Source organism: Spermophilus citellus (assembly GCF_964194105.1).
Source record: "Spermophilus citellus genome assembly, chromosome: 4".
Taxonomy (NCBI): Eukaryota; Metazoa; Chordata; class Mammalia; order Rodentia; family Sciuridae; genus Spermophilus; species Spermophilus citellus.
The window spans coordinates 154,438,103-154,451,858 of NC_138185.1; positions in this window are offsets into that span (position 1 = coordinate 154,438,103).

The window sequence follows — 13,756 nt, forward strand, 5'->3', positions numbered from 1 at the left end:
CAGATCACACTGTGGGGAGATTTCCCCAGGGACTGTATTTGAAATCTGAAAACCCAGCTTGAATCACTGAGCACACAACACTTTGGAACACTGAGCACACATCACCCTGGAGCACTGAGCAGTTTAATGATAGCCCAGGACTAAGAAGAAGTGTTGCTGAACACTGTGGAACCAACCGTTTCCTGGTGGGGTAGAACATTGGTCCTAGAGAGGACTGGATATTCACTCTGGGAAGGACTGAAAAAGTAGCTCTCCCTCCAAGGGATAAGAAAAAGATGAACTTCAAGACAGAAAATTGCATTTTAGAATTGAGCTATATCTTAAGGCTAAACCTTGGTCTGTTGCTGGTATCACTAAACAAACTTGTTCAGTATGACATTTGTTCCTATGTTGCAGTATTCTTTAGCTATCTCCAAACCTTTAGCAAGTCTTTTGCATCCATATTCTCTGGTGTGTTGAGGGAGCAGCTAGGTGAAGGTGTGCTGAAGGGTTCTCCTCCCAAAGTTCTCTCTGCTTTCGCTAGTATGAGGGTATCCTTATGTCTAGGGGAAACAATGTTCTCAGCTTTCATGTGGTCTCCAGGAGCAACACAAATAGAGACCCAAAGTACCCTTGAGACCAATGTGAGGATCAGGTGATGGGTGAACAGGATGTCAGTCAAAACTTTCTTGCCCCTTGTCTTGTGTACTAGACTAAGATCAGCCTCCAAAGGGAGTGAAGGGAGCCTGGCTCCTACTGCTCACACAAGCCCTTGCATACACATCCTTCCTGGTCCACACTGAAGGATACCTGTTGTTTTCCTATCCCAGAGTGTGCCATGTGTTATGTGCAAAAGGGAAGAAGGAAATATCAGCCATCCTCAGCTAGAATATGGAACGCAATAGACTCTTATGTATATCCTATCTTCAACCTGTTATATTTGGAGCAATAGTAAAGTAGAGGTCAATTTTATGTGTCAGCTTAGTTAGGCTGTGATATGCTCCATCATTTGATCAAACACCTGTCTAGATGTAGCTGTGATGATATTTTTAAATGTGATTGACATTTACAATCAGTAGAATTTTAGTAAAGCAGATTGTCCTCCAAAATATGGGTGGACCTCGTCCAATGAGTTGAAGTCTTTAACAGCAACGACTGAGATTTCCTAAATAATGAGTTCTGCTTCAGGACAGCAGTGAAGAAACCCTGTGTGATTCTTCTGCTTGCTGAACTGCCCTGCAGATTTCAGACCCAAGACAGCACACCAAGCTCTTACTGAATTGTTGGCCCACCAGCCTACAGTACTCATTTTGGATTTACCAGCCCCCATGATCACGTAAGCTAATTCTTCAAAATAAATATATGTGCGTCTCTCACTTTGTGTGTGTGTGTGTGTGTGTGTGTGTGTATGTGTTTACTTCTGTTTCCCTGGACAATCCTGACTAATACAGACAAACTGAAAGGGAATAGATATTTAGTGTGTTGCACTGAAAATACTTGACATCCTAATAGATGCAGCATATTTGATTGAACTCCACCTAGAATCCGTAAGGACATACAGACTGTTTAAATAAGCATGGCAAACTGTGCCCTCAGTCCAAGGCCCCTGGTTAAATCTTCTGAAAGCACTGCCTGCCTGCTTCCTATCTCCTTGAGTCCTGTCCCATGGACCAGAAAAAGGCGATGCTCAGACCCTTATGTCATCCTGTGTTGTCCTTGTCCCATCAGCAACCACCCGTGGCTGTCTGTGGTCACAAATCCAACAATTGCTCAGGGAAGTGCATGTGCTAATGGTGCATGGCAGCTTTACAAACACTGTCTGTTTGAGTTAGACCTGAATTGTTCTCTGATTTAAAGATTCCTCTGTGACTATCAGAGCCTTGGGGATGATGCCGGCCAGAAAGAATGTGCATGACCATTATTGTGCCAATTTTATAATTCATCTTTTAATAATCTGTAACTGAAGAGCTGAGTGGAATTCATCAAACCCTGCCTTGTTTCTCACTGGGGAGCTTTCTGTGTTTTGTTACGAAGCCAAAGCTGAATGCAGCTGTTGAAGCTGTCACCGGGATTCTGGTTCACCCAAATATTGATAATAATTAGTCCTGCTTCACATGGAAAGCATTTATTTAAATATTTGTAATGGAAAGACTGTTATTATTGATATTAAAGCTTTACGGTGAGAACATGAAAATGTGGACATGACATTCCTAAACCGTGTTTGGAAAACATTATACCTCCCTCCTATGTGGTACTCAGGGCCCTAAGCTGGTATTGTGGATCATCTGTTCTTCATAGAAACAAGGAGAAGTTATTACCAGAGAATAATTAAACCCACAGAAACGTCCAAATACTGGCAGGCTACAGCCATCCCTAACACCACACCACAGCCCCTTATGATCAGCAGAATCAAACAGCCAGGGCTTTGAGTCTGAGGGGGGTAAATAGTGTAATGAATTTTCTTTACCCTGTTATTATTCTTCCCCCGGCTTTCCTGGATTACAGTCACAAGCAGGTCACATCACATTTATGTGCTCTTCATGCAAAGTGCTTTGGATTGGAGCCCAGTGTAACTGGGAGTGACCAACGTGTTGCTGTGAGGGATGAAAAGCTGCTTTTGACCCTTGCCAGCCACATCACTGGGAAGCCATGTGCTAGTGTGGACCGACTGTTCCATGGTCATTCCTCTCTTTTCTCTTTTCTGTTCTCCCCGCCTTTCCTTATTTGCCTGCCCTGGGTGGTCTTCTGTCTCCTGAATCAAATTCTCTTTGTTCTTTACCATGAGGGGCAATTGAGACCATTCTTCCGTTTGAGATTATTTCAAAGATAATGTCTGATCACCTCCAAGGGAATGTTAGGACCCTTTCCTGAGGTTTCAGTGGCTGCCCAGGGTGACGAGGAACATGGCTGGGGTTTAGCTGTATCCACACAATGGGTTGACCCGATGATTGTCAGTTTGAAGAGGGCTAAGGAGATCTTGTGAGAAACACCCCTTGGGAAGAAGAAATTCTACATCAAAGCCTTACCTGTCAGAGGCGAGAAGGGAGGCTGAGTCTAGCCCTAGGGCTGTTAGGGGACTTGAATCACTGTTTAGCTCCTGGAAACTCATCTGAGCCTGGAGGAGAGAGAGTGCTGTAAGTAAAAGTGGTGCCTTTATGCTCTGTGATAAATTGGGGCTAAGTGACATGCCTTTCTGGGACCCATCTGCCTGACTCTAATGCAAAGGGAGGGAGTCTCTCCTCTGCCCCAGAAGGCCCACGGTGCCTGGGACAACTGGGGGAGTAGCTATCACCCTGCCTGGTCTGCTAAGTGGCCATGAGCAGAAGCTTGCTGCACATTCCTCCCAAGCAGCAGCACCCGGCCAGACAGGACAGCCATCCTCAGGCAGTCTGAATTCCCCTAGAATATTCCTGAACTAATGCACAAGGTACCTTTGTCCTTCTCTCTTGCATGTATTAGGTGGTCCATCCTGAGTGGTCAGTTTCTTACTCCATGTATCATGAATCCTTTGCCAGGAAGACTGAACTAAGTTCCTTAGGAAGAACACCTGAATTTTCCAAGTGAATTCTGGCATCCTGATCCTAGATTAAAGCAGGAATAAGAATAGGTTTGTCTTAAAATAGAGTCGAAGTCTACAATTTGACCAACTTTCCAATAGTCTGCTGGCTAATGAGGAAGTTAGTTTTCAAGGAGTAGCTTTTTATAACCAGAGTCACTGGAAAGAAAAAAACTGGAGAAAAAATTTAGGAGACATTATCTTTTAGATAGAAAAATACTGGATAAAAAAGAAAGTGATGAAAAGAACGCTATGCTTAGCCAAGTCAGCCATCTAATGACAAAACTCCTTTTGTTTAAATTGGGAACTATCTATTTTGGCCAACTAATGTGGTCTTAAGCATATTTCTGATTTCTGAAGGCTTTGTTAAAAGAAAGTCAAAATAAGTGGGACTTACTGATAAGTTTCGGAGCACTTTTCCCATTTGAGGGACTGTTTGAGGTTGAGAAAGATGAATCATGTAATTTCATAAGAATTCTTTATAACATAGTATGAAATTATGCTCACATGCTCAGAAGTGTTTCTAAATAGCTCTGGCCACATCTTAGATATTCACTGTCTGAGAATGTATAATTTAAGAAATCAACAAGACAGCTGAATTTTCTTCTAAAGGATTTCCAGGAGTAGAACTTCACTCACTTCTAAGTTGTGTAACTTCTTTTCTAAGACAACACTCCTGCCATTGTCTCCTCCTTTTGCCACAATTTTCAGAGTTTTTTTTTTTTTTTTTTTTTTTTTTGGTGCTAGAGATGGAACCGAGGGCCTTGTGTATGCGAGGAAAGCTATCTACCAACTGAGCTATATCCCCAGCCCGATTTTCAGAGCTGTTAGGATGAACTCTTCCAACTGGGAATGGTGGTCTGGACCTTCATTGTACAGAAGATCTAGATCCTGGGGACGCTTTGATTTACTGCCATGAATTTAGGGTCTGTTTTATTCTCAGTTGGTTGTCAGTTCCTTACGAAGTTGTGATAATTAAGACTTTAGGTGAAGGCAGGGGACTGACCCACTACAATATTTCTGGTAGATGAACATATTTAGGGGAAACTTCTGATCAGGAGAGTAAAGGGTTTTGTAAGCTTAGGGACCTAGAATTTAAGGAATGTGCTTACTGAGTAGATAACCCAGGGGCTCTGGGATGAAGTCAAATAATGATGAAATGATCGGTGATAGGGCCTGGGGACATTAAACAACACCCTTTAGATTCCACTATTTACAAGGCTGGCTTTGTTTGTGGTTTTCCTCGAAGCTAACACTTTATTTTTGATATGAATCCATAGTTGGAGTATGTTTTGTGTTTTGCTCACAGGTGTAGTTCTTTTTTTTTCCTTTCTTTCTTTCTTTCTTTCTTTCTTTCTTTTTTTTTTTTTGGTAGTACTGGGGAGTGAATTCAGGGGCCTTCTACCACTAAGCTACATCCCCAGCTCTTTCTAAGAATTTTTCATTCTGAGACACATTCTTGCTAAATTTCAGAGCCTGGCCTGGAACTGAGATCCTCTTGCCTCAGGCTTCCACCTTGCTGGTATTATGAGTGTGTATGCACCACCACAGGTACAGTTCTCTCACAGGAGCTGTTCCAGCCCAGAAGAGTCTCATGAAAAGAACATAGGATAAATGGCTTTAGCTCCTTAAGGTAACAAACTTTTATAGACTTTTTGGAGGTGTAACTTTTGTATGAAGGATGCCTAAATAATTAACTTATTTGGGAAACCCAGGTCTTTCATGTTTTAACTCTGCTTAAAATGGGGAGCAGAGTACAGTTGGCTCTGAACCAGAACGTTCAGCTGAGAAGTTACATAAGGGAGTCGGATTCCCTGTCTGATCCTGTGCTGATGCTTCTTTTCTACTTGGACATTGATTAAAATAAAAACCTGTGACTGAAGATTTGGTTTATAAGGAATAGAGCCTATTCAAAAAAGGAAGCTCTCAGAGGATTAGAATTATGATTTTTTTTTTCGGAAGGGTAAAATTGCTCACAATTCTCAGGGAAAATGGTAGATCCTATAGCGGCAATGTAATTTTAATATTTTGAATATCTTTTATTGAAAGCATACAAATTTAGAAACAAAAATCCCATGATATTCAATATTTTTCTTAATTTGCATGCACCATTGCACCCAGCAATTTTTTTTAATTTTTAATTTTATTTTTTTTTATTGGTTGTTCACAACATTACAAAGCTCTTGACATATCATATTTCATACATTAGATTGAAGTGGGTTATGAACTCCCAATTTTACCCCAAATGCAGATTGCAGAATCACGTCGGTTACACATCCACATTTTTACATACTGCCATATTAGTGACTGTTGTATTCTGCTACCTTTCCTATCCCCTACTATCCCCCCTCCCCTTCCCTCACATCTTCTCTCTCTACCCCATCTACTGTAATTCATTTCTCTCCTTGTTTATTTTCCCATTCCCCTCACAACCTCTTATATGTAATTTTGTATAGCAATGAGGGTCTCCCTTCATTTCCATGCAATTTCCCTTTTCTTTCTCTTTCCCTCCCATCTCATGTCTCTGTTTAAAGTTAATCTTTTCTTCCTGCTCTTCCTCCCTACTCTGTTCATAGTTGCTCTCGTTATATCAAAGAAGACATTTGGTATTTGTTTTTTAGGGATTGGCTAGCTTCACTAAGCATAATCTGCTCTAGTGCCATCCATTTCCCTGCAAATTCTATGATTTTGTCATTTTTTATTGCTGCATAGTACTCCATTGTGTATAGATGCCACATTTTTTTTTTTATCAATTCATCTATTGAAGGGCATCTGGGTTGGTTCCACAGTCTAGCTATTGTGAATTGTGCTGCTATGAACATCGATGTGGCAGTATCCCTGTAGCATGCTCTTTTAAGGTCTTCAGGGAATAGTCCAAGAAGGGCAATAGCAGGGTCAAATGGTGGTTCCATTCCCAGCTTTCCCAGGAATCTCCATACTGCTTTCCAAATTGGCCGCACCAATTTGCAGTCCCACCAACAATGTACAAGTGTACCCCTTTCTCCACATCCTCGCCAGCACTTGTTGTTGTTTGACTTCATAGTGGCTGCCAATCTTACTGGAGTGAGATGGTATCTTAGGGTGGTTTTGATTTGCATTTCTCTGACTGCTAGAGATGGTGAGCATTTTTTCATGTACTTGTTGATTGATTGTATATCCTCCTCTGAGAAGTGTCTGTTCAGGTCCTTGGCCCATTTGTTGATTGGCACCCAGCAATTTTTAAAGCTGATTTCAGAAAGTACACACTTTAGTTTCTGAATTATACTTGGATATATAAATATTTAAGTACTGTGTTCCATTTTTCTTTTATTGCAATTGCTTTTCCTTAAGGAGCATCACAGGCACCAACCTTCAAGTGGGCTGGACTGAGACAAGGGTTGGGTGGGCATCCTGGGCCAGGGAGAGCGTAAAGAGAACTCCACGTTTGCCAGCCTTCCAGTTCTCTACTGGTGACCAAGTGGGTGTGCTTGGTTTGGCTTGCAGGTGGCAGGGTCATGGGATAGCATGGGGGGAGCAAAGGAAGCTCAGCAGCGGGCCAATAGAGTAAGAAAATGTAGAAATGACGAGAAGAGCTATGGTAAAGAAATAAAAGAGACCCTTTCTCAAAATAAAAAATCAAAGAGTGCTGGGGATGTGACTTAGAGGTTAAGCACCCCGGGTGCAATTCTCTATACCAAAAAAAAAAAAAAAAAGCAATAAAGGAGAAAAAGATATGGGAAAGAATTGGAGAATTGGGACATATACAGAAAAGGAAAGGAAGGAGCAGACATTGAAGGGAGAGAGACAGGAATGTAAGTGAGAGTTTGTGCTCCATTGTCTGTGGCTGCTTCCATTTCATCATCTAAGTAAGCTTGGGGAGGATGTGCTGGGGCCAAGAAATGGGTCCAGAGTGGAAAGGGCTGAGAGACGCAGAGCAAGAGGATAGGTGAGGGAAGTATAAGGTATATGAGGGTTAAAGAGGGAGGGGTCGGAAGAGAGGGCCTGGCCACTTCCAGAGCACTAGGATTTGAGGTGATTAACATAAGACCCAGAGCAGAGGGTTGGCCTCAGAGGAAGGAGTTACCCAGGGTGTTCTGCTGCTTTCTGATTTACTCTCTGCCACTAAGAACAGGGATAAGGGCTGTGGGGAGACCCTCTTGCACTCCTCCCAGCTCAGGACAGGGTAAGGTGGGAACAGGTGAGGTTGGGGCCAGATAGTCTTGCTGGGTGGTGGAGACACAATCCCTAGAGGCAGACAGCTGGCTGGAGAAACCATGGCTGCCAGGGTCAGACAGATCTTCCTTTGTATGCCTTCCTCAGTGACCTTGGCAGATGTGAAAATCTTTCCCTTCCAAGGTTGCTGCTGTAAGTGAGATCTTGGGCAACGTGCCGGAGTTGGATGCCTAATTTCCTCTCAGCCTCTCTCTGTCAACTGCCTTATGGGTGTTGACTCTTCTTGCTCTGTTGGAATGTCTTGGGACAGCCACTGAGAAACATATGGTCCCCTGGGGATTGTAGTGCTTTGGTTAATCATGGGTCTGGTCCCTGTTATAGATGTGACAGAACTAGCTGATGGGCACAGTATGTCCAAGATGGGTGGCCTGCGGTGCCTTGATGTTCAGCTCACCTTCTGCATGATGAGCTTTGTGTGCCTTACACATATTTTTGGGATAACCTTCTTAGTTATGCTACAATCCAAATGTATACAAGGTGAACATAGATAATTGATTTTCAAATTGTAATTTTGATTATAATAATTACATATGTTCTTTAAAATGTACCTGTAGACCTCTCATCATGAAGTCATTATAAGTAATGGTGGAATGACTGGTAACAACAATGATATTGTAGGAACTGAGAACCTTGACTAACACCCTCTAGATTCTGATAGAAAAACTGGCCTCTCCTGTAGGTTTTGAAAAATGGCTCCATTTTCCCTTGTTCCTATGAGTCAATGAGTTTTGGAGTCTAGAATCTGTGTCTTGTCTCCAGGTGCAATTTTCTTTTCTTCAAGCTTAGGGTTGAGATTTTATTTTTTTCCCTCTCCACTGTACTCTTCCTCTGTGTTCCTATTCTCATGTTCTTCCTTCTCAACTCCTACTTGCTGGATTCAGGCTCTTATTCACCTTGTTTGTCTGAAACACAGTTTTTGGACCCATAGAATGGAGCTAATATTACTTTCTCCAAGCCATTGTGAAGACTAAAAGCAAGAGCATTAATCCCCAGGATATATAAAGAACTCAAAAAACTTAACATCAAAAATCCAAATAACCCAATCAATAAATGGGCTAAGGAACTGAACAGGCACTTTACGGAAGAATAAATACAATCTTTCAACAAACCCTTGTTCCATGTGGTCCCAATGCCTGACTAGATCTCCATTGTTGAGTTTCGTGAGGTACCATGAAGGTTTCATATTTCAAATATATGAAAAAAATGTTCAACATCTATAGCGATTAGAGAAATGCAAATCAAAACTAAGATTTCATCTCACTCCAGTCAGAATGGTAATTATCTTGCAAGAATACAAACAACAATAAATGTTGATGAGGATGTGGTGAAAAAGGTACTCTCATACATTGCTGGTAGGAATGCAAATTGGTGCAACCATATGGAAAGCAGTATGGAGATTCCTCAGAAAACTTGGATGGAACCCTATTTGACCCAGCTATCCCACTCCTTAGTTTATACCCAAAGGACTTAAAATCAGCATATCATACTAATGTAGTCACATCAACATTTATAGCAGCTCAATTCATAATAGCTAAACTATGGAACAAACCTAGGTGTTCTTAAACAGATTAATGGATAAAAAATGTGATATATATATGTATATATGTACATATACATATGTATACACACATACATATGATAGAATATTACTCAGCCTTAAAGAATAATGAGATGATGGCATTTGTGGGAAAACTGATGGAGCTAGAGAATATCATGCCAAGTGAAATAAGCTAATCCCCCCAAACCAAAGACTGAATGTTTTCTCTGATGTGCAGATGGTAATTTACAATAAGCAGGGGCGAGGGGGTGGGGGTTGCAAAGAATAGAGTTACTTTAGATTAGGTAGAGGGAAGTGAAGGAGGGGAGGGGGTGTGGGGTGTCCCAAGGATAGTAGAATGAATCAGACATTATCATCCTACGTAAATATGTAACTGTATGACTGGTGGGATTCTACATCATGTACCACCAGAAGAATGAGAAATTACACTCCATTTATATATGATGTATCGAAGTGCATTCTACTGTCAGGTATAACTAATTAGGACAAATAAAAAAATTTAAACAACAACAAAAACTTTCCCAAGCTTCCCATTGCCTACAAAGGCAGCTCAACACCCTGGCCTCAGAGTTCCCCAGGACAGGCACCAGGAAGGGTTTCAGATTTCAGCTTCCTCTACCTTCTTTTCACTCTTGCCCTCCAGCCCTTAGACTGCCCCTGGGACCCCAAGTGAGATGTCCATTTCCTGTTTTCTCCTAAAAAGAAAAGAGCAAGTATGTAGCTTAAGCACATAGAATACACATGAAGCCTCTCAACAAACAATATTCACAAATATTGATTCACTTTAGAAAGAGATCCTGTATATAATTAAATGATTAATTTGCAAATGACAAGATGAGAGATGGAGCAGGAAAGGCAACTGAGAGCAAGAAGTTCTAAATTCCTGTATGGGTTCCTTTGGAACATTTTGTTCCATACAGGTTTTCTGGAAATTTTCTTTCTGCCCATATTATTGCAGTGGGAGCAAGAACGTTATGATGGGAATGAGTTTCTGGGCTGATTTGGTTGAGGGATGAATTTTTTTTTTTTAATTGATATAGAAAGCAGGATGAGAGAGAAAGAGAGCTGAGCACAGCAGAGCAGCTGAAGAGGAAGCAAGATTCCAGGTAGGGCCAGCACCCCTTGTTCCATATGGTCCCAATGCCTGACTAGATCTCCATCGTTGAGTTCCTTGAGGCACCGTCAAGAAAAATAAATAGTTTTGCTACATATCCTCATAATAATTCTTCTCCTTTTTGCTTATTCTGGACTGAAGTTTTGTTGCTTGCAACTAAGGGTCTGCTGTGGTTTCAATGTTCATGTCCCCTTCAGAGTTCATGTTGAAGCTTCATCCCATGCAGTAGAACTAAGAGGCAAAGCCCTTGGGAAGTGATTGTGTCATGAGGCTCTGCCCTCATAGATGAGATTACTGCCTGTGAAAGGGCTGGAGGGAACTAGCTGGGCCTCTTTGCCCTTCCCTTTTCCTATGTGAAAACTATTCCCTCTGGAGGATGCAGTGTTCACCGTGCCATCTTGGAAACAGACCAGCCCCTCAACAGGTACCAAACCCCTGCCTCCTTCATCTTGGACTTTCCAGCCTCCAGAACTGTGGGAAATAAATTTCTAATCTCAGAAATGTTATTATAGCAACACAAGAGGACTAAGAAATCAAATACAAAGATTAACTAGACATAAAATATCTCAAAACCTGTTTTTCCATTCGTATAATGAATAGCGTAAACTGAATTGTCTGTACGATTCCTTTGATTTCAGTGATTTTTTTTTTTTGTGTGTGTGTGTATAAAGTGATGGCAGGGTTTGGTCAACCATGAGGCCCTCCATTCGCTGCCAGATAAATGCTGAGTGGGCCATAAGTAATAAGTGGAACCATAAACTGCAATTTTATGGATGGCAAACACTTTGAGGAGGTTACTAACTGAATTATAGGATCGTGATTACATATGTTTTAGAAATAGTTTTTTTGAAGGGGGTGTGGGCAGTACCAGGGATTAAACCCAGGACTTCATGCAAACTAGGCAAATGCTCTCCCACTGAGCTCCATTCCCAGCCCTTTTTATTTTGAGACAGGGCCTCACCAGGTTGCTGAAGCTAGCCTCAAACTTGGAATCTTCTTGCTTCGGCTGCCCAAAGTAGCTGGGGTTACAGGTGTGTTCCTCTCTGCCCAGCTAGGAACACAGCTTTTGATTGCTTTCAAGTTACTTCTTAACTCTGAGTGTTGATGAACATAGATATAAATGAGGCAAAGAAAGATTTTAAGACATCATTCCAGGAAAATAAGGAAATACAATTAGAAATTGGTATGATGCTCTGAACTGAGGTGATTACAGCACCGTGTGATTGTTTCTGACCCCTGAATCTGAGACAGCTCTTTTCAAATAATTTCTGAGAAATGAGTGGTGTCTTGCCTTTGAAACAGGAATGACCGGTGCCCTGCAGCTGTTCCTTCAGAAGGGAATGTGCCAGGTGCAATATGGCATTCTGGCCTCTTGATGATGATTTATGAGCCTTGGGCTCAATTACCATGTGCTTGATGGAGAGGTAATTTGTCCTAGTTTTAGGAAATATAGTTCTAAATATTTTAAAAAATAAAACCCAGTCCTATCTCATTTATTTTAAGGGTTCTTTGTGCCAGTAACTTTAGATGGGGGACATTAGTTGCCTTACATCTGAGCTGGAAAAGCCGTTGACTATGTTTGTTTGCTGGAGTTCACTTTCATCCATTCTAACTTAATTCAGTTTTTCTCCTTTTAATCCACATCAAAAAGCCATAACTTACCAATCAATACATTGAGTTTACCTGTAGGGTGGACCCTGCTGCCCACGATGTTCTCCTATCGTCTTTCTCTTGGTTAGTGACCAAGAGGCCAAAGTCTGTCACTGGGCTGCCTGGATCCAAATCCTAGCTCTGCTAATGATTATTTGTGTGACCTTGGACAAGTTACTCAGTGTCTCTTCATTTTTCAGCCACTGAGCCAATCCCCAGTTCTATTTTGTATTTTATTTAGAGACAGGGTCTCAGGGTCTCACTGAGTTGCTTAGTGCCTCACCATTGCTGAGGCTGGCTTTGAACTCACGATCCTTCTGCCTCAGTCTCCTGAGCTACTGGGATTATAGGTGTGCGCCACTGCGCCCGGCTTCATCTTTAATATGAGCATAAAAATAGCCTTAACTGAATTGGAAATACATGGCAAGTACTTAGTACAGTGCCAGGCACCTGGCAAATGCTGAGTAAAGGTTTCTTATGATTCTTTTTAATTGGAGACAGTGACATTTCTTTATTAGAAAAATAGGCTTAAATATCAATTCTTCTCCCCCAAAGAGAGATCACCTAAAGCCAAACTAAGGTAAAGATTTTTGATAGTTGAAGTTTTTCTGGGTATAAATCCTGAAAGGATGGATTGGGGATCCAATGATGTAAAAGTCCCTTGTAAAAGCGCAGGACATTGAGAGACATCCTAAGGGAGAAATTTGCCTCAGACCATCCCTGGCTGCCAGCCTTCCACTTCCAAGCAAGGAGCTGCAGCAAGGAGCTGGGAAATTTGCCTCTTCTTCCTGCTCCTGCTGCTGTCTCCTCAAAACCCCACAAGCCAGTCAGAACAGTGACCTGTTCTGCTCTCATAACATGGCACAATCGTCGGGTGAGTTGACATAAGTTATCTTCCAATTTTTCACTGTGTACTGATGAAGAATAGGGTTCAGGTGAGGGAAATTACCAATCGCTTCTTATTATCCAGGGTATCCATCACCCACTCCAAAGAGCTGGATTGAGGCAGCTATGAGGATACAGAGCATCAGGCCCCCAAACCATCTGGCAGATCAGAAGGGGTGTTTTCTGGCTCGGGAAAGCTGATATTCAGTCAATTGTTGGTACTGGGATCCTGCAGTGATCAGCTGAGCTTTAGGCCACAGGAACTTATGGTGGGGAAAATGGAGACTTGATGTGTAGGTTGCATGGTCTCATAGACAGCAGCTTTCACATTCATTGTCTTGTTGCCTTGTTGGCTAAAATTCTCCATGGGTCTCTCACGTGTTTGCTCATCTCTTGAGTGAGATGCTGGCTGCTCTTTGTTCTAAATGATCTTTTCAAGAATATTTGTACAGGGGTTAGCCTGGCAGATGTCATCTCCCTCTTGAGGGCAAGGGGGAAGCATGTTTACTGTCCAGTAGAATAAAGACAGTGCCTTGCTTTGGAGAAAGGGCAGGCCCGCTTGCTCTATCTGTTATATAGCTTGGTGTGCTCAGGATGGGATTCCTCTCCTGGAATGTGACCCACTATGCATGTAGCTATTTGTCTTTCCCTCTTCCAGTGGCCTCAGTATTAGAGATTGAAGTTTGAAGAACTGGCACAAATGAAAACTGATATACTGGCTGCTGCTATTCATGTGAGGAATAGATGGTCTTTCATCTTTGACCCAGGAGTCATGTGCCTTCCACTAGCATCTGGAATACCC